At 32.4% G+C, this 26,467-nt stretch overlaps 1 long non-coding RNA gene across 3 annotated transcripts in view; it reads left to right on the forward strand.

Moving 5' to 3' along the window:
- LOC141455778 (uncharacterized) overlaps positions 1 to 26,467 on the forward strand; it is a 119,790-nt gene that overhangs the window by 73,203 nt on the left and 20,120 nt on the right. The window contains exons 2-5 of one of the 3 annotated variants that reach the window (XR_012459429.1): positions 4,176 to 4,261; positions 4,331 to 4,516; positions 4,629 to 4,751; positions 6,031 to 7,299. This is a non-coding gene — a long non-coding RNA (uncharacterized lncRNA). Of the gene's footprint in view, positions 1 to 4,175; positions 4,262 to 4,330; positions 4,517 to 4,628; positions 5,290 to 6,030; positions 7,300 to 26,467 lie in introns of those variants that run through there. The other 2 variants (XR_012459430.1, XR_012459428.1) reach the window with 2 other exon arrangements.

The following is a 26,467-nucleotide window of genomic DNA, read 5'->3' on the forward strand; positions in this document are numbered from 1 at the left end:
CCCGTCGAATACAAGCCCTAATAAATGCAAGAGGCGGAAACACACCCTATTAATTGTAAAATTAACATTTTAATTTTAAATTACTTAATTTTTCTCTTTTTTAAAATACCACTTGTTATTATTTACTTTAAATATTCCTGACTATGTTACATGTGGCCAGTTATTTATTCTAAAAGTATGTGGAGACGTTAATAAGAAATTGATGGGAAATAAGAACACATACTGAAGGGGGGCCACTTTTATTGCCTCTCAGTATATATTTTGCACTAACAAACGTTTTAACTTTGTCAGTTAACTTAAATCAAATTGCACTATTTATTTTAATATTATTACAAATATTTTATCCGAGAAAACTAATATACAATATTGTCGAATTATAATTTCAGAAGTTATTTATTTTTTAATGCAAGTTGAATAAAGCAGCTGTGTAACCAATATAAGTCTGAATTCAAATAAAATCTATTTTTTCTGGGATCGCTAAATAATTAGTCTGTTATTGAACAAAATTTAGTGAAGGCAGTTCAAATTTCAGTCAGAAATAACATTTTAATTGACATTTTTAATGTATTAATATTATAATTATTGAGTTTAGATTTTGAATTATTGTTGATTGTTCTGTAAAATTTTATTCTATACAGATTTACACTAGTATTGAAATGTTTCTTTTGTACAATTCGTCAGATGTTCTACATAATTCATTTGGACCCCTCTTAAATGAAGTATTCTATTAAAGCATTAAAGTCATACATAAAAAAACTTTGCAGGCGAATGCGACGAGTATTGGGCGGATGCTTTATCGCGTGCAATGTTTACAAAAACAATTATTCCTTTCAAAACTGAAAATTAGTAGCCAAACATTCAAAATCCATCAGTTTGTTTCCAAAGATTATTACAATGATAATGCTGGAATATAATTTTTCTTTTCAAATTTAGTCACTTGTATTCGATCATCATCATAATATTGAAATTTTCAGAATCTACGAGGGTCGTTTGAAAAGTCCGTGCAAAGTCAGAGAGATAGCACTACTGGCGCGTATCGAGGTTATGTTTAGTTAGTAGCATCTCTTGGAAGAACACACACCAAGTTTCAGCCAGATCGGTCTATTTCTTTGTGTTTGGCATTCGTTTGTATCGAGGAAGTCGAGTGATTTTCAAAAAATGGACGAAAAAGAATTTCGTGTGTTGATTAAACACTACTTTATGAAAGGCAAAACGCCTCAGGAGACTAAAGAGAGCTTGATAAACATTATGGTGACTCTGCACCTTCGATTAGAACAGTTTATAAGTGGTTTCAAAATTTTCGGAGTGGCCATATGGGCACAAGTGACGCTGAACGTTCTGGACGCCCTGTTGAGGTTACTACTGCAGAAATCATTGATAAAATCCATGATATGGTGATGGATGGCAGAAGAGTGAAGGTGCGTGAGATTGCTGGTGCTGTGGGCATCTCGAATGAACGGGTACATAATATTTTGCATCAACATTTGGACATGCCAAAGCTATCCGCAAGATGGGTGCCGCGATTGCTCACGCTTGACCAAAAACGAAATCGTGTGAAGTGTTGCAAGGACGGTTTGCAGCTGTTCCAGAAGAATCCGCAGGACTTTAAGCGTCGTTTCGTCACTGTGGATGAAACATGGATATATCACTACACTCCTGAGACCAAAGAACAATCTAAACAATGGGTTACCAAGGGGGAATCTGCTCCAAAAAAGGCGAAGACCGTTCCTTCGGCCGAAAAGATTATGGCGAATGTCTTTTGGGATTCGCAAGGAATAATCCTCATCGACTATCTGGAAAAGGGTAAAACTATTACAGGTGCATATTATTCATCGTTATTGGACCGTTTGAAAACCGAGCTGCAAGAAAAACGCCCACGATTGGCCCACAAAAAAGTCCTTTTCCATCACGACAACGCACCAGCTCACACCTCAGCAGTTGTGGTCGCAAAATTAATGGAAATAGGGTTCCAACTCGTTTCACATCCCCCCTATTCTCCAGACTTGGCTCCCTCGGACTACTATTTGTTCCCCAATATGAAGAAATGGCTGGCGGGAAAAAGATTTTATTCAAACGTGGAGGTGATTGCAGAAACGAATGGCTATTTTTCAGACTTGGACAAATCCTATCATTCTGAAGGGATCAACAAACTAGAGCAGCGTTGGACGAAGTGTATAAGCCAAAAAGGAGACTATGTTGAAAAATAAAAAAGGTTTACCCCCAAAAATTAAGTAGTTTTTATTTTTGCACGGACTTTTCAAAGGATCCTCGTATACTAGCGTACACCGTACTGTAGCAAAGAGCACTGAAACCTTCTTGTTGCATTAATGCTGCTGATATTTTTGCAACGTTAGAAACCTTTTAGAATTCAAGAAGCAATTAATTCTATTTTCTGTGGATTATTGTTTGTACAGTGCTTAAAATTATAATCGGTCTTGCTCTAATTATATTTTGTACGTATTAATTAACTTTAAAGTAGTTGAAATTTAAAAAAACTAGCCAGTTAACAAAAACTAGTTATTATTCCGTTTTATCTATTTCTTATTAGTTTTAATTAACGATTTGAAAAATAAAAACAGCTTAATGAGTAGAGACCTAAAAATTTTTAACAAGGCAATTAAATTAATTAGAAATTTGAAGAAATGAAGAAACCAAAATGTTTTTTTCATCTATGCGGATTGTGCATGTGTGTGATTTAACGAAAGCATATTATAATTTTTTCTTGCCTTGCCTTGTTATATAACTTTGAGATGCCAGATGATAGAAATACGTTCTGGATGATGAAGTTTAAGCCATAAAATTTTGCTGAGAAAACTTGAATCTTGAAAATTATTATTTTAGTATAAATCTGCAAAATGATTCCCTTCCAGTTCCAATTATTCCCTGATTTCTAAACGACCAATTAATTCTAGAGGAAGGAGCGAAGAGAAAAATTGTCACTAAGAGCTTTCACTTGCGGCTGTGAAATAGCTGGAAAGCAAAAAAAATAGAAGTGCAAAGAAAGAAGAGTTTTTTAGTCCCTTTTTTATGATGACTAGTTTTTTTTTGTTAAGGAGTTCACAATCAGCTGTTTGGAATCTTAAACTAGGAATTCAACCAATACTGAATGTGAGGAGGAGAGAGGAGAGATAGGAGAATAATGTCGTTTAGGCCTTCAGACTACAAGAAAGTCGCAGGGCCATTGATGATTTAGTCGGCGAGGAGAATTGTTAGGGATGCCAGAGGAGGCGAGAGACAGTACAAGAAGATTAGAGCAAATATAGAGAACTTTTGGTATTTCGTTTTGCCGAATAGTTCTACGAATGGGATGTTGAGAGTCGTTGTGAAGAGAGGTTAGTTACGTAGAAAGGAGCGTCAACTATCTGTCGGCAGTAGTTTTGACTGATATGTTTGTACTGTCCGAATGTTGTACGTTTGGCTGAACCCCCACAGCTCTAGTCCGTCCACTTAGGTTTGAGGATAGGATTGTATATTAGTCGATTGAGTTCAATGGGTAATTTGTAGCGTCGTCCTAGTAGTCTGTAAAGAATTTTACATTTAAATTAGATTTAAAAAAAATATTGCTGTGGACACATAAAAGTGAGTTGCTTTACAAGACTTATATATTCATTTTGAACACCTTTAACATCTCCGACCAAAGAGAACAATTCCACACAAGTTTATGCCTCTTCTAAATAAATATGTAATTTTATTTAAACATTATTATCAACTGTTTTTGTCAACGAATACCTGAATATTCATGAAATAAATCTAAGAAGGAAAGAGGAAATTACTAGAGAGCTAATCCTGGAGTATTTTTGGGCATCTGCTTCCAAGTCGATGGTATAAGTACATTGATGGGGAGTCAATATAAATACATCTTATTTTGGAGGTTTTTTTCAAGAGTGAAGGCATTATGAGGCGTATCTTTTGGAATGTGAAGGGTTTGGAAAATGTAAAAAATTAGATGCATTCTTCAAATTACGTTTTTCTAGATCATACCTCTGCGAAATACCTGAATGTTGAAGAAATTAGATAAAAGTAGATAATTGCAAATTCAATTTTAGAAATTCGAAAAACTATAATGCTTAATAATAAAGAAAAATTTATTATTATAAGAATTTACATTAGGTTTAAGAATTTACCCTGTGGCAAAAACATTAATTTACATTATAAAGTTTTTTTTTAAATTACAGAATTTGTTCATCTAATCAGTTGGCCTGGATGTCTGTATTTGGTTCCTTACACCTGAATTAAAAGTTTTCGTCTAAAACATAAATAGGTAAATGAAATAATTAACAAACATTTATTTACAAAATATTTTACATTTCTTATTTGCCATATTGATTAGTATAACCCTACTTACTGAAATGATATGAAGTCATCATCGGCTCTTGAACCACTGTCTCGCCAACGATAACTGGTCCAGTTTGTGTTTCCACATTGCCGGAGAAATGGAATGGCAACATATTCATCCAGTCTTCAAAGATTGAGCCACCCAACACAACCATTGGCATAAACACCATCAGCTGCAGATGTTAGTACATCTTTTAGGAATTATTATATTATATAACATAAGAAACATTCAAGAAAAAATTTACGACCCATTCTTTTCCTGTTTATCTACACTCAGTTTATATCTGTTTCAGGAGATGAGGGTATAAGAAATAACGAGAAGAATTCCTGAAATCGTATCAAGGCCATATCATTTAAATCGAGTTCGAAAACTGAATTTAAAAAAATCGGACAAAATCCACATGCGAGCCGTAAAAGTGATAATTATTTTATTTTTTATTTAAAGCACATTAATTATTAGTAATTTTGTTATATATTTTTTTCTCGCAACTTGCCTCCCGATTCTGTGGAAAGATGACTTCCCTAACTGAATGCTATGGTCGTTATCAAAAAAAGATTCAGATACCTGGGTAGGTATTAGTCAAAAAAGAGGAGATATCCTCCTTAGAACCCTTTAGATCCTGGAATTTCTTGGCTATAACAGATAAATATAGCTCTAAAATCAATATCGCAGAGGCAACGTAACACCACTCGCTCCCGCAATTTCACAGATTAAATCGCTCAAACTGTAAACATTGGTTTAGATTATAATTTGGATAAGATGTTCTAGAAAAGAATCTGAGAAACTAAACGATCAGAGACTTTTATTAGAAATAATACCGTATTTACTTTAAGTAAACTCCAATTTCAATTCTGCGCAAAACCTGTATTCTAAGTTTCTGGATTATGCATATTTTTTACTTACAATAAAGGTAAAAAGAAGGTTCATTTTTCCAAGTTTTCCTTCTTGAAAAACAACTAAAATTTTTTTGTGGGTTACTAAATAATTTATCGAGTTGAAGATAATTTTAATAAAGTGGGAGTATTTCAAAACAATATTATTGGTACTTTGTTTTATTAATTAACAAAAATGATAAATTTTTTAAAACAAGGTTGCCATATCTTATGTACTTTATTTCAAGTACTTTATTTTACATTTAATTACTAATTAGAGGAAAGAAAAAACAAAAACAAATGTAGAACACGTGTGTTGTAATGAATCTATGATATTTTGAAAATTAGGGTAACTTGTAGATACTGTTTACATGGAGCAATTGTAGATATACTTAACTTATACTTAACATTGTTGCAAGTAAATATGAATTTAATTAGTATTCAAAATTATTAATGAATTCAGTCAAGGAGATTGAAGAGAAGATAGCCTCGCGAGCAGAATAGTAAGTGTTCGCGATAATGGTGTAACACCACTGGGTGCCTTCTCCACTCAAATATAACTGATATTGTGAAATTAGGTACCAAATTTACTAGTTGCCTCAACTCTTGCAAAGTTCAATTAAAAAAAAAAAAATACATTTTTAGTGGTAATTATTTTCAAATCTTAACCAAACCTTTGATAAAATTCCTAAAGTTAAACTAGAAAAACAAAGAAAATTAAAATTCTCTTCAAATGTTACTGAGGTTTATTAGAATATTTTCTAATTTTATAAAATTGCTAAGTAATATTGAATAAATCTTGACATTGCTCGTTCTTTTCAGTAACTTGCACAATAATCTCGATTTCGCCAAAGCTTTTGATCGTGTCAATCATTCCAAACTAATTCAGAAACTATCCCATTGTGGAATTCATGGATCACTACTTGACTGGTTTTACTCCTACCTCACCGCAAGACATCAATCTGTTAAATACAAATCACTAATGTCAGAAGAATTTCTTGTATCATCTGGTGTACCTCAAGGTTCTATTCTTGGCCCTTTTTTATTCAAAATTTTTATCAACGATATATCTACGTGTCTCAATTCAGTAAACTTTCTGCTTTTTGCTGACGATTTAAAGATTTATACTGCCATTAACTCTGCGGATGACTTTCTCCTCCTCCAAAACTCTCTTCATAGACTGGGTGTTTGGTGCGATGAAAATGATATGAGCCTAAACATCTCTAAATGTAAGGTAGTATCCTATCATCGTAGTCGGACGTGTACAAACTTCGATTATTCTCTTCATGCTTCAACTCTAAGTAGATCTAATGTAGTGAAGAACCTTGGTGTTACGTTCTGTGCTAACCTTTCATTCAACCTCCACATGAACTCCATAGTCACAAAGGCAAATAAAATGCTTGGCTTTATATCTAGATCTACTCGAAACTTTAAAGATGTCAGAACCATAATTATCCTTTACAAAGTAATGGTGCGACCTATTCTTGAGTACTGCTCTGCTTTATGGTCTCCTTATCAGAAAACTTACGTCAACAAACTTGAATCACTTCAAAGAAGATTCCTAAGATTGCTCTGGTATCGAGAGACAAAAGCCATGACGGAGGTACCGTACGATGACGTAATGGAATTTACTGGTTTGAGTACTTTACAGTTTCGTAGACAAGCCACAGACTTAAATTTTATTTTCAAAATTCTAAATAATAATATAAACTGCCCTGAACTTATATCATTGTTAAATTTTCACGTGCTAACAAACGGTACTAGACAAAAACAAGTGTTTTCTAAAGTGTGCCATAGTACTAATTATCGTAAGTTCAGTTATTTTCCAAGAGTTGCGGATCAAGTTAATCATCTACCCGCTGATTTTGATATATTCAACACCAACATGATCGAGTTGAAACATTTGTTAAATAGCTGATTTTGCGGTGATTGGTACTAGGGAAAACTTACCGGTCATTTGTGATATTAAGATTTATTAATTGAGTAAAGTTTCTATTTTAAAGTATATTTTATAGTACATATTTTGAAGTATTTTTCATCTATTAAGTAAATTATGTGTATATATTATTTCTATTTTATTTTTATTTCTATTCTACGATATACGAGTATATATGTATAAATGTATGATATATGTATATTCTATAATTATTATATATTGAGTTATTATTAAATGTTATTTTAAATTATATTTCTTTGTAACTGGGTGATTGCCCGTCTTGTAAATAAATAAATAAATAAATAAATAATGTGTACAGTTTTCAATGTTAAGGAAAATTACAGTAATTATTCGAGATACCTACGACATAATTAAATAGTCTGTTAATTGTGAAGAGTTTAAAATATACAAAGAGAAAAAAATTAAAATTAACTAACTTTACACATCTTAAAAATGGCACTTCAGGTTATAAATACTTTTAGAAATTCTTCACAATCTTTAATAATAAAAGAAACAATATTTGACCCTATTCAGAGAGAGAGAACAAAATAAAATATGGAAATGAAAGTAGGCTAGCGGTTTCAGATACAATCAGTTGGTGTGTTAGCAAGTTTTAGACTGATCTTCTGTGTTTGTGCGAGTGTGAATAACAGATTGATGTAACTTGATGTATAAGTTGTAAAGTAGGTGGAGATGTGAGATATTAGAAGAGAGAACTCGGCTTCTTGTCATGTAACATCACTCATATGGCAGATAACCCTTCATTGGTGTACAGTTAGAAGTCTACTCACGGCTGGGCCGCTTAACTGGGTGTACCCTCCAGCCATACTCATATATCACGACCTACACACAAGTGCAGCTTGTTTCAGCATAACAATATAATCAGCTGGATGTAGAAGGTAGAAGGATTATTGCCAATTTCAGGCGTAATTTTGTTTATTTATTTATTTTTTTTAAGACAAGCTATCGATCTAGGGGATTAGATTCTCTTCAGGGCTGTAGAACTTATTTTTTACAGAAGTAAATTCGATGGTCAGTTCCAACCCAAGAAGATGCGGATCATCAGAAAAATAAATGGCAAAACCTAACAGGGTAGGTTCCTATATACAACCAAGGAATATGGTTTAGATGTCTAGGCTCAATTACACACTAGTTCCTGTGACAAGTCCTTCTTCTCATGCCGCAACGTCGGCGAACCAGGGAGGCCATCCCTTCCTCGTTCTAGAAGTCTCTGTGACAGAACTCTATGCTAATCAATTTATCCTATGAAAAGAAGAGGCTTCAATTGACCTCACAAGAGCTGGGGTGAAGAAAAATGGGCACTACAGCTAGTCTGGCTTGTTTAGGTCAATCACTGCCTAAAACCAAGAAGTACTTTACCCTTTATCTACCAATAAGTAAACTGTACCATGTATTTATGAAAGGCAGAAAATTGTTGTATCTAAAAGGAAATTGACTTACCAGAGATAGAAATAAATGTTTTTTAGCGATTACTTGATGACTTATCGAAATAAATGTTTCTTAGCGATTACTTGATGACTTATCGAGCAGTATAGAAACCCATCGAGATCTATTGAGGTAGATAGAAACATTGAGAAATTATTTCTGATACAAATATTTAACTGATCTTAAACCAGGATCTTCTTAAGGAAGAGTATTGTACTCTTAATAGCCCTGATTCATTCAAAATGTCTAGGAATAAGGTGAACAATAACTTCAACATCCACAACCAGGCTTTCAGTTGCAAGCGCTAGGCTTCAGAATAGTCTACAAACATAATTATGTATGTACTCATATTTATCAATTCGATGGAACAGAGTTTCATTCTCAAGGCTGCACTTCCACTCTAAGCAGCGGTTTCTATTCTATCCCCATCCTGTGTAGATGATACCATCAATAGGCAGTGATATCCCACCGCTTTTGTTTTGCAAAGAAGTTATGTATACTCACTGCATGTATTACTTTTCCAATGAAGAGTATGTTCTCCAAGTAGACATTCAACAGTTCCACAAGCAGTTTATTACAAGATAGTTTACTAAGGTTCAAGCTTACAGGATGTCCGTTAAGCCGCTGTCGTTGTCAGCCAGTCAGTCCCTCGTCTTAGAACAGTTAAGCATCAGAACTGTCCTAGTAATCAAATTTCTTCCTTGTTTTTTCTTTTACTTTCTGAAACAAAAACAAAAACTACTTTAGAATTTCTTTTTTGTTTTTACAATTCATATTACAAACAAATGATGATGAACACAGAGAACAGTTAACTAGTTTTTTTTTTTTTTAATTTAAACACACTGCACAAATACAGACTGTAGAAAAATAGAAACAAAAACAAAATATATGAAAACAAAAACATAGACATCCAACAGAGTGGTGTTAATGATGAGCTACTAACTCAGTGAGGTGAACATATCATGGTGATTATTCATTCTGTTCAAACAAGTTCTAAAGTGGTTGTATGTTTTTCAAAGTGCTAGATGGTGCCAACCAAACTTGGCATACCCTAAAGGAGGATAATCTCCTGAGATGTAAAACATGACAAAGCAGAAAACATATTTATTTGACTAATAGTAGAAAAAAAGAAGAAGTCTTATTTGAAAGTATGTTTCAGCAAAAATAAAACAAATAGAATTTAAAGTTGTCAAAGTTGAATTTATAATGATTGCACAGGGCCCTTGTTTATTGTTTTTGACGGATAAATAACCCTACATAGGATATTTATTATTTATTAAACTTCACCTTAAAATGAGATCTAACTTACCTAAGAGCTGAAGTAAATATAAATATTAATATTAATCAAAACTGTCCGATAGAAACTTGATTGTCAAAAACTTTACGAAAAAGTGTAACGATGAAAATTGCCAAACTTTGACAGTTTATTTCTCTTTTACTGGTAAAAGGAAAGGCATAATATATTACATATGGAGTAACTTATAAAATTTATACATCCAAGGGAACCTCTAAGAGTTTTCCGGAGTGATATCCGGAATCAAAGATCTGAACAATTGTAATACTACCCACAGCAATACTAGCAAATTGTAAAACTAAGCGAGAGAAAAATTGAATATAATACAAATAATGGAACTTACCAGATATCTAAGAACCCACATTCTTTTTACAAGAAAAAAACATGCTTTGTTGTAAGTACAGATGATGGAGGCCAATATTTTGCAATAAAAATGACATTATTGTTATCATCGCAATAATACTTGCAATTGATGGTCTAATAACAATGAAGACTGATAAAGTAAATATATGTTATGTATATTATTTCTTGTATTTATCGTTTTGTGTTGATGTTTAAAAATATATAAAATTCTTATGCAACAAACTAAAAACATCTAGGTGTTTATAAATATTCGATGTTTATGTTGTTGCAATATTAAGGTATTCTGTGTTAGAGGTTTTTACTTTTTTTTTAACAATCTGTTAGCGCTCGATTTATTTAATATTTGTTTTTCACATTTGTAGCATTTAAATGAATCATTTATGAATGAATCACTTTTTAACTAACTTCTTTAACATTGAAAAGAAAAACTGGGAAATTCCTAAAGAATTATAATTTTTCAAGAAGACGTTCATTTCCTCAATACCTCAGAAACGTTTTTATCTATATAAGCAGGAATATTCGGTTCCGAAACCGATTGAAGCTCCCAATAAATCGCCAAAATAAGGTCGAACGATTGAAATGTTCTACATAAGTAATACATTTTTTTTTTTTTTTTGCTGATCTCTTCAATTTTGTGATAAATATTTAATTGATTGCCATAACCTTCTACTTCTTTTCTCTTGCAGTTTCTTTAAACTAAAAATTCGTCAACCTAATAAGCATCTTTACTGAGGAGTACTTTCAAGATTTTTAGTTTTTCATGAAAGTAGCTCCAATGAATTTTCTGTAAACGAATAAGTTTAGGAAGATAAAAAAAATCCAACAGTTTTAGATTGTAACCTGCTCATCTACTTAAGGATTAGAAAGTCTAATTTTCGTAGTCAAAGAATTCTCGAAACCTGTACTTTTAATATAAACTCAAATTATATTTGTTTTTGTAGTTAGCAATGTGCGTTGAGACTATCTAACTTCATGACAGATATAGTAATGTTTTGTGCACTTGACAATTAAATTTATTCGTGAAAAACTCATTGTATATTTTGTTCCATTTTGTTAAAATAGATGGATTTCGGATGTCCCATAATTGGAAACCTTTGAGCGTTTAATCTTGTAAACTAATTATTTACTTTTAATAAAATATATTAAATTGTTAAATACCAAGAAAGTATAAAACATAAAATAAACATGGATCTTATTATAGTAGTGTGCAGTATAAACATCAATTACTGATTAACTGATGTAATTTGTATAATCATTAAACTCATTCTAATGTTATTAGATATATATACTTGTATAAGACAAAAGTTAAATAGCTGCCTATACCATATTCAGTTATGTTAACTTATTAAGATAAGCCATATGAAGTATAATGTGCACTAATATTGGTAAAGGTAGGCTCATTAGTGGAGCATATGGAGGGCTAACAGTTAAAGGAGAACACTGGCTTTGTATAGTATATCTATAGACAGGGATTGTGCGCACAGTAGGTGAGACTATGTTTAGATTGTACCCGCTGACCAGACATTAACCTCCTTATCCTAGTATTATAGATGCTGCGCCTCACCTCAATGTACTAGGAATTGAATTTTTACTAATAGATAAACCTCTATATCTTGCATCAAGCGCTAAAGTTGTTATCAGTGTTAACACTTTTCATGTTTTAATGATAATATATTGCTAGACTGATTCTTAGTTTGAGATTTAAAGTCAGGAATGAAAGCACACTTTTCTACGTTTTCCATGCTGCTTACAAGAAAACTTGCAGAATGCTACCATATGGTTTGGCATCTGGTTCCTGTAAATGAAATACTACTAGAGTAGATTAGTTGTCATTCTCACAAAAAAATATTTATATAACTACCTGTAATAATAATGATGTTTCTAAATGAATGCTTTTGTTTTTTGTTTATTATTTTATTTATTTATTTCCAAGCTTATAGGTAAATACCTTTAGCAGGGAGTTGTAACAGTAATATACAAATAGTAAAAAATAAAAGTAAATAAATGAAAAATACAAAATACAATAATAAAATAAAATAAAGTAAAATAGATAAATCAAATAACATTTCAATAATATAGTAATAAAATAAAGAAAACTATTCCTTGTGAGGTAAAAAAGTGGAAAAACTAAAACATAATCATTGACATATGTACATAAGTGAAAAATATCTTAATTATTTAGGCATAGATTACTCAACAGTTATCACTCTAAGAGCAAAGAACTTCTGAGCTTCAGAGCTTGGTACATAAAACTGTAAATGTCATTAATTTGGTGTACACTATTTATATTTAACAATTTGAGAAGGTTATCATTATTAGATGCATTTAAAGAATAGTATGAGTTGAGAAAATGACTTCTGATGGGTAATAGTGAGGTACATTCAAAGAGGAAATGAAGAACTGAATCTGGAGAAAAAGAGTTACAGATGAGACAAAGATTGTTTTCGTCAAATTCATAATAGGTGTCATTAATATAGAATCTTGTCTTGGATAAATTGCACAGCCTTAATTGCACTGCCACTCTCACTTTTTTAATATTTACTTTCCAATCCAGATATGGCTCTGGTAATCCGAGTGTAGCTAAGGATCTATATAAACAGTTGTATCTGGAGCTGAGTATGCAATCAATATCCTCACTGACACATTTATTTTTAAATTTGTTAATGAGATTGTGAAATTCTTTCCTCAGTACAGCAGCACTTTGACAGTGAAAGAGATCCAACGAACCCACAGAGATAAATATATTTTTCAAATTGGAGACCCAGTTGTTAACCTTACTAGAAAAAGAATTTAAAGTCAGGAATGAAAGCACACTTTTCTACGTTTTCCATGCTGCTTACAAGAAAACTTGCAGAATGCTACCATATGGTTTGGCATCTGGTTCCTGTAAATGAAATACTACTAGAGTAGATTAGTTGTCATTCTCACAAAAAAATATTTATATAACTACCTGTAATAATAATGATGTTTCTAAATGAATGCTTTTGTTATTTGTTTATAGATTAGATAAATCACAAAATATATTTAAGGCAACTGAGAAAGCTGTTGGTCAACAGCCGACTGGGAGAATAGCTGACAAAAATATAGGTAAAAACTAAGTAAAATGAAAATTAAAAACACATAATAAAATGATAGAGGATTTTTTTCTGAAAATAAACATAAATAAAAAGAAAAGAAGAAAGATTTTACGCCTTAACATAAATATATTTATTTACTTAGTTATTTACAATTTACTTACAAAGAAACTACAAAGTATTTACAGGAGTACCAATAAAGTAACTCTAGCTCCTGCACAGTTTTAACACACAGGCTAAAAAGGAGGTAAAAGTTTGATTAGAGGGAAAAAATTGCATAAAAACCTCTACAATGTTTAACATAAATAACCACATAACCATTTCTACAATTGTAGAGTATTATTCGCAGTTTTGAGTTCCTGATTCGTTAATCCAAATGAAAGAAAGAATATTGCCAATTTCAGTTATAATTTTTCATTTTTGCCAAGCTTTCTACCGAGGTACTAGGTCATCTTCAAGGCTGTGAAACAGAATTTACAGTAACAGAATTATATTGTAATCAATTTGATTTAATGGTTTACAAAAATTAAATACCTTATGTTATTGACAATTAAAATTAATTTCTTCTGTATAAGTATTTTCGTCTCAGGTTGTTTGCCAAAAATTGAATCTTTCTTGGTCGATACATTTGCCAGATAAAAGAATCCCTTATTCATCTTATGTGAAAGGATGGACTTGTAATCTTCTGCCGGAGTAGGTTGCTTGCGGTTTCTTCTTATATTGGAGGTTCTGTAGATCTCACAAACTTTGCCCAGGGTGTTGGATTTCTATTATTCTATTATCTATTTTGTTCTTCTTTACTTTGAAGGTGAGAATGTGAATGTGTGTAGTGTTTCCACTTTGTGGTGTTAGTCGCTTTTCATTAACCTCTCGCGCCAAACTTTCCGGTTTAGTACCGAATTCCTCCACGAGGTGATGCTCTCTCATCTATAAAACTCCAGGTTGCTCAAGATCTCCTCTTTGTTCTTTTTGCCTGGAGTTGACCCTTAGGGCTTTCATTTCGGATAGCCATCTAAGAAAGAATGAGTATAGTTTTGTTTTTGTTTCCCATCGATTGCAGTGGACATTAGCACATAGCGGATTCAAGCGACTCTATATTTTATTCTACATTCACTATCTAACTAATAATAATAAAACTATTCTCTAATATAATCTAACTTATCGATACAATCACTATTAATACAACTATTCTCTAATAAATAAATTTATCCCAATAGATATTTACAATTGAATAACAATATTCACCATTGCACGGTCTTTTGCTCTACGTTCCTGACCATATTATCTTTATGGCAATCGAATATGGTTGAGTTAGACTCTTTGCAGTTTGAATATCCTGCCCCTGAAGAGAATATCCTGAATAACCTTATATGTTTAGTCGATGAGGGCAGAAATACCAAGAGATATTCTCTCCTGAAAGAGTAACAAACTTATGAATGAAATTATTTCTCAGCTAGGGCATTAGTTGAACTTAATAAGTTTTTATTTTACACATCGACTGCTATGGACGTTAGCAACTAGAACACATTATTAAAGGGACCAAGCGTTTGTAAATCCTACTTATTTTACGTTCACCCTTCAACTCGTTCTCACTAAAATAACAACCATATTCAAACGAATACATTTATAGCAAACGAGTGGAGATATTTGGGTGATTTATCAAGTTGAGTTAGAAAAAAGTCATAGGTTAAAATTTTATGTTAAGTTATAAGTTGTTCTTCAATATTTCTTAGTTATGAAAGTATTTTTCTTTGCTTCTGAAGATTGAGTAAATTTGTTAAACGAGTTGTAAATGGAAGTCCCTTAGTTCAAGATGTAACTTTAAATTTTTATTTCATAAGAAGAAATGTTAATAATCAAGTGTCTGCTTTCATACCCGCTTAACATACCAAATTTGGTGGTTATTGGTAAACCCCTACATGTTTATTCACTTCAGCCAACATCTTTGTAATAATTAAGCAACTAAGCACAAGTTTCCCCCGGAATCCGTACAACTATATCGTTGAATAAATTAGTTTCAAGAAAGACTCATTGGGGATGCTTTGATCTAAGAGTATTAGGGGTGGTCTTAGAGAATCTTTTTCGTTTTATTGCCATATATCTCCTCCAGGATGTAGATCTTCTTGAGCGGCTATTGTGATAAATTTCACAAATAGAGGTCATACCCTGACCAGTAGAGTGTTTCAAAAAATGATGACTTTTAAATTTTAAAGAGCGCCGGGCGGAAAATCAATTTTCATTTAAAAACAAAAAGTTTCGTTCGTACTAGAGGAAAATCGATTCTTTGATTATTCATAACTTTGAAAATAAAAAGGCCATCAAAATGATTCCAACTGCATTGTCTTTATAGCAAATTATATTTAAATAAACTTTGTACAATTACATGTTTTGCTAATAATTTGAAAAGATACAAAACATTTAATGAGGATTTTTTATATATAAAAAAAAGCAAAACAAAAATTATTTGATCAATGGTATCGACCTCTAAATATTAATCGATTTCGCTCTACTACGGACGAAACTTTTTGTTTTTAAATGAACTTTGATTTTCCGCCCGGCGCTCTTTAAAATTTAAAAGTCATCATTTCTTGAAACACTCTACTGACCAGGTTATAATCGGCTTCAATAATGTGACGTTCAAAGTATAGTAATAGAAAAAGTTAAAAGTGTTTCTATTGTATTCCATCAACACAGCGATATAAAGGGAAGCTTTCTTGCTGCAGCTCAAAATGATGAACATAAAATAATAGTTGACTGCAGATTGCAGAATTGTAAAGAGAATGGCTACTGGCTATTGTTGAAAAAGATCTATTCAGTCACATTAGTATCTGTGTTTTTAAGCACCAGAATGTTGGCGCCTCTAAAATGCTAAATGTAATAATGACTTATGGATCCATGGTTGGCTTATGGATTTCCAAGATATTCCTGCAGGCTCTATTGTAAAGGTCGTGTTAAGCTTTTAGGTGTAATGTGCCTTTTTTTTTGTGCGTGTTGTTAGCCTAGTATTAGGCAGGTACATCAAGGATCTCTGCAGGGAAATTGTTACTGACTAAAAAATATATAGCATCCTTCCAGGAGAGGGTTCTGCGTTTGCCAACGAGCGCCCAAGATAGAGTCTGAAAGGAAGAGAATCTCCTTATTTAAGGAGACAGGAGGAAGAGAAAAATATAATCCAGGTCCAAGTGTGCTCCTCTGAGAAATTCCGCTCCATTAGAAGAAAAAGAAGAGATAGCAGATTTGTTTTTAAATAGTTTTGTAAAGAAAATTGTAACCTAACTAAATAAATATTAGAAAAATTACTATAGGAATACTGAATAAATTTTATCTGCATTAATTCGAGAAATAACAAGCCATCGATGGAGATTTCGAATGCTAGTTTCATAGTGAAAGTGATTGTGAACATGGTTTTATATTGAAGTTTTATGTAAATTTTTAAAGTAATAGAGACATGGAATATTACTTAGTAATGTGTTCTTTACATAAATACCTTCGTGTGTTTTGTATGTATATGCCGGGTGTTTACCTTCGAGTAAGTCACATACACAGTCATATAGTTAATAATGTGCGTAGATTAAAGATCTAAATAGAAAAGAAGCTGTTATAATCGCAGGGTGCATAGACCTCTTTAACGGAGGATCACTGACCCTAGGCAATCTTATTTAGGTTATCCGTCTACGTTGCACGCACACTATGAACAGTAATGAAAACAGTTAACACTGACGGCGGTGACGAATTTAGTATCAATACATTCCTTAAATTGATGCCTAGAACTAGCTGAGTGGTTGGCATTCAGAGATGTTTCTAATAGTACTTCGCACGTGTGTGCCGGCATCTCCTCTCTGCCTCTCTCTATCTCAAGGTAAATAGACATCAAACATGCACCAGTTGACATCCTGATTTCAAGAGGGCTGCAGTTTCGTCCTACTATTTCAGGCAAAAGGGGAAAAAAGAAAGGACTTTTAAAGATTTATGTCAAACTCTTTGCCGAATACTTATTGGTTAAAAAAAACGGAAAAGACCCTTAAAGCAAGATTCATGCTGTAAATTACCATTTCCGTTGTTTTTTTTTCTTTCGCCGTATTTTTTTGTCGCTGTTGGCTTGTCATCAAATAAAATTACCATGGTAACTAAAACTGTTTCCAGTAACTATGCTGTTTGAGAACCCTATCTATGACTCAATCTCTGTTTTAGTAAACCAGAAAATTAAATATATTTAACCGTTTAAAATTTTTCACCAATTTACAAAAATAATTATAACTATTTCTTTCTTGAATATTTTTACTTATTACGACAATTAAAATAGAAAAAAGGTTAATATTTCTAAATTTTAAGTACTTGCAGTACTACAATTTTTTTTTTTAATCTTTTATTGCAATTTACCACTGCAACAGTTGTTGCAACAAGTAAATATGGTAAAAGGAAAAAGAAATAAAAGAAAATTATGAGTGGAGAAGGCACCCAGTGGTGCCACTCCAGTAACGTGCTTTGCTCTCACGATAAGAGAAGATCACGAGGCCATCTTCTCTTCAATCTCCTTAGAGGATTGCCTAGCAATGTGGAAGAAGATGAGTGTTCAATTAAAGGATTAGGATGAGCTGCTGTAAAGGAATGAAATTTTAAGAAACGAGTTTTAGTAAGGTCGTTAATGAAAGAGATTTTGAGGTCATTATGGATAGTGAGGTTAGATATATAGAACGGAGCGTTAAGAAGTTTTCGAAGTATTTTTGACTGAAATGTCTGGAGGCGTAGTGAATTCGTACGCTTAGTCGATCCCCATACTTGGATGCCGTATGACCAAAAAGGTCGCAGTAACAGTAGATATGAGAGTCTTTTGTTATGTAGGTTAAGTTTCGATCGTTTGTCAAGCAGTCTGGGTAGAAGTTTGTAGCGTTGGTTAGTTTCTTGTCTTTTCAGTCTAGTATGAGGATTCCATGTCAACCGTTTGTCTAGATGCAGTCCAAGGTAGCGTACTTTGACCACAGTTGGTATAGGAGTTTGGTTCAAGATGATAGGAGGTAGGATTTTCCATCTGAGAGTAAATACTATAAACTTTGACTTCGTAACGTTGGTTTTGATTCTCCATTTGAAAAGCCAGTCCTGTAAGTGGTCAGGAGTTGATGTGTGTTTGTAGAGTTCGTGTAGCGATAAGAGGATCGGAATGAGAAGATAAGATTGCATTATCGTCAGCAAAGGTAGAAAAAATGGTATTTGGATGTTGAGGTATGTCTGCTGTATATAAGAAGAGGACCTAGGACACTGCCCTGAGGAACACCAGCTCGAGCTGATTTTTACAGGATATCAGAGTCTACTGCTTCAATTTTGGGAATTTAAATTGCATTAGGCCTCACTTCCTTAGCGTAGCTATTTGTATTTTATTTTTTACTCAAGCCATTTATTACTAAATGCATTCTAAATAAAGCGACTTGATAGCGGAGGAGTTAGCTGTACAAACATTGCGCTCCGTTTGGGGCCGGGTAAGAATAGTCCCAAGGTATTTCCTGCCTCTCGACTAATAGGGGACGCGTACGGAATACCATCTTCACCTGGACTGGTGTAGTAAGTCCAAGCTGACACCAGGAGGATGCGGAGAAACCGTAAGTCATGGTATCCATGACTGGGCCAGTGACCATTCTAGGCGTTAAGTAAGAGACATAGTCTCTCTACGTAATGGTACCACGGGATCGTGAGCCACAGCCCGCTGGAGTTCTGTCTCCAGACTCACGTGTTGAGGAAATGTTTCGTGGTGGTCGAGGTATTGCAATGATGATAGTAGAGTCCCTATGGTCTATTTTGTGGGAGGAGGATGATTGGTTTGCCTTCGGTAATCGTTTCGCCACCTTCTAAGTCACCACAAGAACATGTACAAACATTACGATGTAAAATAATATTTATTAATTAGGAGATTAGCTGAGTGTTTAGCGTGTTTACTGGATTCCAACACGGAGATCCTGGGTTCGAATCTAGCTGCTGGCCCCTTAGATTTTCTCTTCCTAGGATCTTCTTACAGCTCACTGTTCGGTGATCGACAGTGTTTCTGTAACGAGAGACTGGCAGTGAACTGAAAAAAAAAAAAACTCTAGGCGCCAACGACCACATATACTGACGCGCCCTCGCTCGTGTTGCTGTGGCGTGGCTTAGAGGCTAAATTGGAAAAGAGAAATCCAAAGCATTCAGGGTGACTAGAACTTTCCTAAATAAGGGAACAGCATTGCATTTCAATCCAACCAATCGACTTTCTATATGTCTATTGCAACGTTTATCTTAATTTCGGTTATTTGAAAGATCAATATTTGTTTGTAGTAGAATAGATAGGAAGATATATTATATTATCTTCCTATATATCTTGACTGAAATCTAATTTACTATTCTTCTTGATATCCCGAGCCAGCGAAATGCAGCGATTGGCCGCAGGTTGGGCTCAGCTTCTCTAGATCCTCCTGTTCATCTCTTAGTGAGTAAATACTCCTTTCTGTTTATCAAATGTCCAATTTCTTTTCCCAGGTAATTAACAAAAGGAAAAGCCTAAGAAAGCTTTAAATGACATATTGCAATTTATTAATCCCATAATTTTGTATTATACTATTTAAGTTTAATAAACGTTTACGACCACACGTCATGACAAACATTGATTTTATCCATAGAGATAAAAACTGAATGAAATTAAGAAATAATAATAACTAGCCATTATATCGATATCTGATTAAAATCACGATAACTATGCGAATAATATCGATAAAACTGATACTTCCTGATTAGTATCTTCTCTCAACATCTTCTTCACTTTTATTGGGTCAACGCAATTTGAATTTTTATAATTGTTATTTATATTATATTTATATTCCTGATTGTTCTTTAAATCTTATCACTATAATTATAGGGTCTTGATCTTGCGTTACTTACAATAATGTTCTTATAATAGTACTTTCTACGAGCTTTAAATATATAATCGGCAGTGCAATCGCTGTACTTACGCGTGGGCGTTCAAACGCCAGTTTAAGTACATTATATTCATTGTTCATAAAATTATATTGTATTTATAAAAATGTCTTTTTTTCTTTCTAACGCCCGATTGTAATTTTTTTAAGTTAAATGAAAAAAGCGATAATTTAACTGCGGTTTACACAGTGTGCGTTAATTCCAAAAATAATGTTGATATTTGAAAATACTCTTAAATTTTGAAATGAATCAGATTATCAATTTGAACAATATTAACAATTAAGACGGGATGATAAAGACTGTTTTGCTTTAACCAATTGGAATCCTTAGCAATCTTTTCATATGTAGACTCGTCCTGGTGATATATTGATTATTTTTACAGGAGAACTTTGGCTCCATCGACCATTGGATAGTTAAATAAATAACCAGAGCCCAATAGACAAGGTTAGCATACATTTAGGAAATATAAGTCTATTTAGTTTCCTGTTCCAGCCTCACACAAATCAGTGATTAATCTCATCTCATACGGATAAATTAGAGCCCATTAATTATTACCTAATTCGTACAATGAATGAGTCAAAAGTAAGTTAATATAGAAAATCACCTTTTAAACATTACAATTCAAATGTTAAAAACATCCCACGGTTTAGGAAGAATGTATCATGAAAAATTATAGGTTTTCTTATAAAACCCAAAGCAAAAATCTCCATAGACAGTGGCATCATGCATTAAATAAAGATTGACTAAGAAACGTTAGAAATAAAAAACCTAAAAATCGTTCTTCATCAACGAAATAAGTTGATTGATGATAAGGGAACTTCCCTTTAGGGTAAGCAGTGTCACACCCCTTGGGTTTCAAAACCATGTGTACCATTTAGCCGTCATTTGCGATATTCATGAACGGAACTTTATGCAAAGTTAGTAACAGTTTTATTTGATTTATTTTATACTACTTTATCTCGCTTTTTTTTTAGGTAAAATGATTGTGTCTAAATATTCTTACTACTATTTATCTGTTTACTTTTCTATGTCATAACAAAAAGAGTTAGTTTATTATTATTATTATTATTTCATAATTTACACTTCACTATTTCAATAGCAAACACGAAGAAAAATCCTGAATGCTCCATACTACATTTCTAACCTTACCATACACACTGACCTTCACATCCCCTTTGTCTCTGATCTAATAAAGTCTCGCTACCGCAACTTTCACAACCTCCTAGCTCTCCATCCTAATCTTCTTCTTCAACAACTCTCCTCTCCTCACCTTCCAGAAAATCCTCCTCGTCGCTTGAAGCGGAAGTGGCCTAGGGACCTACTGATGTGAGTGTAATATCCACTGAGAAAGAGTTTCACCAATGGGTGGTTGCTCTTACATGACATTCATGAGAACTTAACCAGTTTCTTCAAATTTACTTGATGCAACATTTGTTGCAGTTGTAAATGTACTAATAAAGTAAAAAATTATTATTATTTATATTATTTCGTATTTTTTTGTAATTACTGTTGATAACTTGTAAATCAACTCAACCCTTGCTGTAAGAAATTTATCTTAAAAGCAATAAAAAGATTGAGATATTCATGAACGGAAGGTGACCAGTTTTGGCCAATATCTAGCAGATTAAATAACATTTTTTTGCTGAATCTTTTGATTTTACCAGTAATGCTTTTAGAAGGCGTAATTTAATTCTCAGATAGATTCTCTATTAATTGTTTTTAATGTTTCACGTCATTTAAGAGGCGATTTTTTTTTATCTTAAACTATACAGTTCTAAACTAATTATTCAGGAATAGAAAGTACTTTGGTCGCCGAAAATTCAATTGAGTTCTAAATAAACTAAGTATTTTGCGAATTATCACCAGCTATATCTCATTTTTATCTTATTTTACGTTAAGTCAGAAGAAATTTTTGTTTTCTTCTCTTAAAGACTTTAAAAGTAATTCTCACATAATTTATTCTTTTTAAAACCTAAGTGCAAAATAGTATATATTATAGAATCGCGCCATGTTTTTTAAACGTTGTACGAATATAAACTTGAAAACAAATGAGACTTTCTTAGAATAGTTGAGGAAGAATGTAGCCAATGAACAAAGATACACACTTCGATGATCGTAAAGTTATCCTTCTAATTAAGATAGTCTTTAGTAGGCGTTCCATTCTTAAGATAGTTGCAATTAAGATCTATACTAACAATACTGAAATATATGCACTTTGTATTCAAACGTTTTCTCTTCTAATCAAATAGAAAATTTATTTAGCTTTTACTTTTTTGTTTTATTTTTTCAACATTTAGTAAAAGCGGATTACTTACGTTTAGAAAATGTCAATGTTTGTAATCGTTCATTTGTTAATAAAATTCTTAAGACTAATTTTCAATTCTATTTGCTAACTTAGAATTAGTCTAAATTTAAATGTAAGAGTTATTCGTGTCATTTTATTCACTTTTAGTGGCTTCAAGTGTTTCTCTTATAAAGTGAAAATTCACAATCTGAACGACTGTTTTCCTGATTTTTCGTACGAGAGTAGAGAAAGTGAATATAGTCACCACAAAACATTCTCTCTAGAGCCTATAATAAATTGTATTTAAAAAACTTATATATCCCAATTATAGACACTAGTTGATTGCTAAAAGTAAATTATTTTTAATAAAAGAAGGAAGAAAAATAAATAATAGCAGTTAATCAGTTTTATAGCTGAATTTATTAAACTAGTGTGTTCAGCCATTTCCTAATGTGGCGACTGTTTCTGTGGGGCGTTCGTATCCATAAATGGTAGATGTTTATTTCATTTTATGTAAGGTGGTGTTAAAGAAAGAAATGTGGGTGATAATTAATGTGATCCATCATTATTTGATGTTATCCGGCACACCATTCTAAATCAAATTATTTATATAGGAAGCAGGGATATATTTTTTTTCCTCCATTTTTATTGGCAGCAACCTGGAACCATAAATCTGTCCATTATATTCTACCTGTAATCCGTATTAAACTGACTTGAAAAATAAATAAATAAACTCTTCAACGCTAAAGACAATATCCATTTATAAATTAAAAAAATAAAGGTAGGAAGTAAATATAATAATCAAATAAAAGAGAGATTCATTACTATAAAATTAATTAAAAATATATATCTTTCCCCGGGACTAATAATCAGTATTTTACACAATCGCCCAGAATAGGTCGCAAATATTTATTTAAAGTGAAATTAAATTTGGGGGGGTAAAAAAATAAATAATAAAATGAAAGTTTCAATTTCTATTAAAAACTTTGTTTCTATTTTTGTTTTTTGTTTCAAATTGTAAAGTAGCTACGAAGTTATTGTCCTCATTAACAGTCCAGTCCGCCATTTTACCAGAAATCTATTTACATAAACTTCCAAATCATTGTCTCATATACAAGAAACTAATAATGAATATCATTTGTGATGAAAGTCTTCTTTTTCGTTCCAAAAACTATTGCATTTTTTGGCGTGAATACGTCTTTAAATTTGCTATCACATGGAGGCAATCCAAAAAACCTAATGATAACAAAATCGGGGGATACAGTTTGGCATTATAGTTTTGAATCTATCGTCTACATCCAAAATTAAATTAAACCACTGGATAGCTAAAGGATCAAAGAATTCATTACGATAAGCGAGGACTGTGACGCATTGCGTGTGGTGGAGGGGGAAGCGCCGCCATTTTGAGATCATTTTGCTGCGTATCGAGATTTGCTATTAGTATAACTTTTGACTCGGAGAAGCTACGATGTTCGTTTAAGTTTTAATGGTCAGCTGTCGTCATAATCTATTGATTGTATATAAAACATTAGTGTAAAATAGTGACAGTGAATATAATAAGGTGTTAGAATAAAAAAATATTATCAAAAATAAATAATGTCGGCCTATACGCGTCGAGAAGCCAAAACCAAATACAGAGATCGTATACAGTTGAAAAGGGCTTCTCAAGAACAATCGAAAGGTAATAATAAAACACCATATGACGGAGTCAAGCTGTGCCGAGAACGTAAAAGAATGAATACGGCCGAGCGGATCAACGACGGTGTCAGTGCATCTGCAGCTGGGGCGGTTGAAATTATGCAAGTGGATGATGAAATCGCTTCTACATCGACAACGGACTGTATAGGCATAGATTGTGTTCGATCGTCGATTTGTTTCCTTGATTTAATCCTAAATACATAAATAAAAATATTTTATATAAAAAATATAACCCGTTACGTAAACGTATTCACGTACAACACACGGCCGTGTCCATGACACAGCCGCACGTTAATTTTTTTTTTTTTTTTTTTTAAGGCTGTTCAAAAATTTTTACTCATGGTTATGTTTAGCAGAAGCAGTTGCTTTTTGACTTAGCAAAACTGGTGAACATTTTTGGACAGTAACGATACTACTAGCGATGTCTCTTCAGCCGATTGAAGAAAAAATTGTTCGGAATTGAGATCAAACCTGAAACAAGGTAACATTAGACAAAGTTCGTCTCATTTCTCACCAAATGAAATGGATATCTCTGAGTGATTTCTTTCTTTAGTTCTTGAGAGGAGGTCCTTATTTCTAGAGGTGTCCTTAGAGGCTAGAGGCAACTAGCAAACATACTTTACTGTAAATTTCTTTTATTAACCAATAAATAAAATTTAAGGCCTAGACCAGGAATCGAACCCTTCATTGAAAATTGTGGTAGTACCACAATACCAATACCTTTGCGGCCCTATCAACCCTGTACTAACTACCCTAAAAATAGAACCCTATTCCAATTTATATCCGGCAGATCTGCTCAGTTGAGAGATAAGGCAAATTTATCACACAAAACTAATTTAATTACATGTTCATCTAAAAACCAAGAAAAGATGTAAAATTTATATAATTTTATAATTTAGTAAAGAAACTACCATAATTAGTTTAATGTCATGCTTTATCTGAACCATATAAAATTAATGTATTAAAAAAAAAAAGAAATATCAGATTATAATTTATGAATCTAAAAAAAAGTAATGATAATGATAGTTTAGAAAGTAGTGCAATTTTTGAAATAAATATCAATAAAACAACAATAAATATTTTCAAGTTCAGACACCATTAAACCTGAACTATTTTTAGATTGTTATTGCAACAGAAAATAAAGCAAAAAACCAAATAATTCATTCGTTAAATATAAATAAAGTAAAAAGATTTATAAGTACTTAAAAAAAAAATCATACAGCGTTAAATATTATTAAAAATTGTTCTATTTCTTATTTTTCGTGTAAAGTATTTAAAGACGGCCCAGAATATGCTTACAATTCGAATTTAATAAGAAAAATATTTGAAACAATAAATTATTTCTTATAAAACACTCTAAAAGAAAACATATATATGTACATAATGTTTTAAACCGTAAAGAAATATTGATTAAGTATTTAATTTTGAAGGTACGTGACTTGAATGGAAACTTCCAAATGGTTACGAAGTTTCACGCTACTTCGTACTTTTGCCTCTCCTCTTCCATCCATCCCTCTCCTCTCATTTATTTAAGTTTAATATCATTTCCTAACACACTAATACCTTATCTACCTTCCCAAAAAGTAATTTATGATTTGGCGGCATTTAACACCAAAAAAAATAACCAATTTATTCCCCGCTACTGAACGGGCTTCTGTTTCGCCCATTTACCATGGCTTGCTCATTTGAATTTCTAGTCCTGAAACTTGAAATACACGTATGTTTTCATTTCAAAAAGTTTTTGTTTACTTATTTATTTGTTTTTAATGTTTTTCATTTGCTACGTGAGTACTGATTTATTTTATTTATGTATTGATTTGTTATTTAATAATATTCCTGTATTTACTGACAGGTAAATCAAAGCTGAAATGTTTAGCTTACATAAAGAGGGAATTTAGCATATAATGCCTTTTTTAATTAATTCACTTCTCTCATGTGTAGCTGGTTAATTTAATGAACCAATGCTTTTAATTAGGAATAAGATTCCGTTCGAGGGAGCTCGCTAATTCAGTGAGTCCATGAATATTATTTATAAGATCAAACTAAGGGTGCAAAAGAATACATAATGAAATAAAACTAAATTATCCCCTTGAACTGAAGTAAAGCAAGGGCTAGTGATAACCGTGCTAAGCAGGAAACCTTCTCCAAACATCTGAAAAAGGAAAGATTGGCATTACTGCGTTACTACCTCCTTCGTCTTGTGGATTTGATGGACAAGGTGAAGAAGA

Source organism: Rhodnius prolixus, unplaced genomic scaffold (assembly GCF_049639745.1).
Source record: "Rhodnius prolixus isolate KJV_2025 unplaced genomic scaffold, Rpr scaffold_4, whole genome shotgun sequence".
NCBI classification, from domain to species: domain Eukaryota; kingdom Metazoa; phylum Arthropoda; class Insecta; order Hemiptera; family Reduviidae; genus Rhodnius; species Rhodnius prolixus.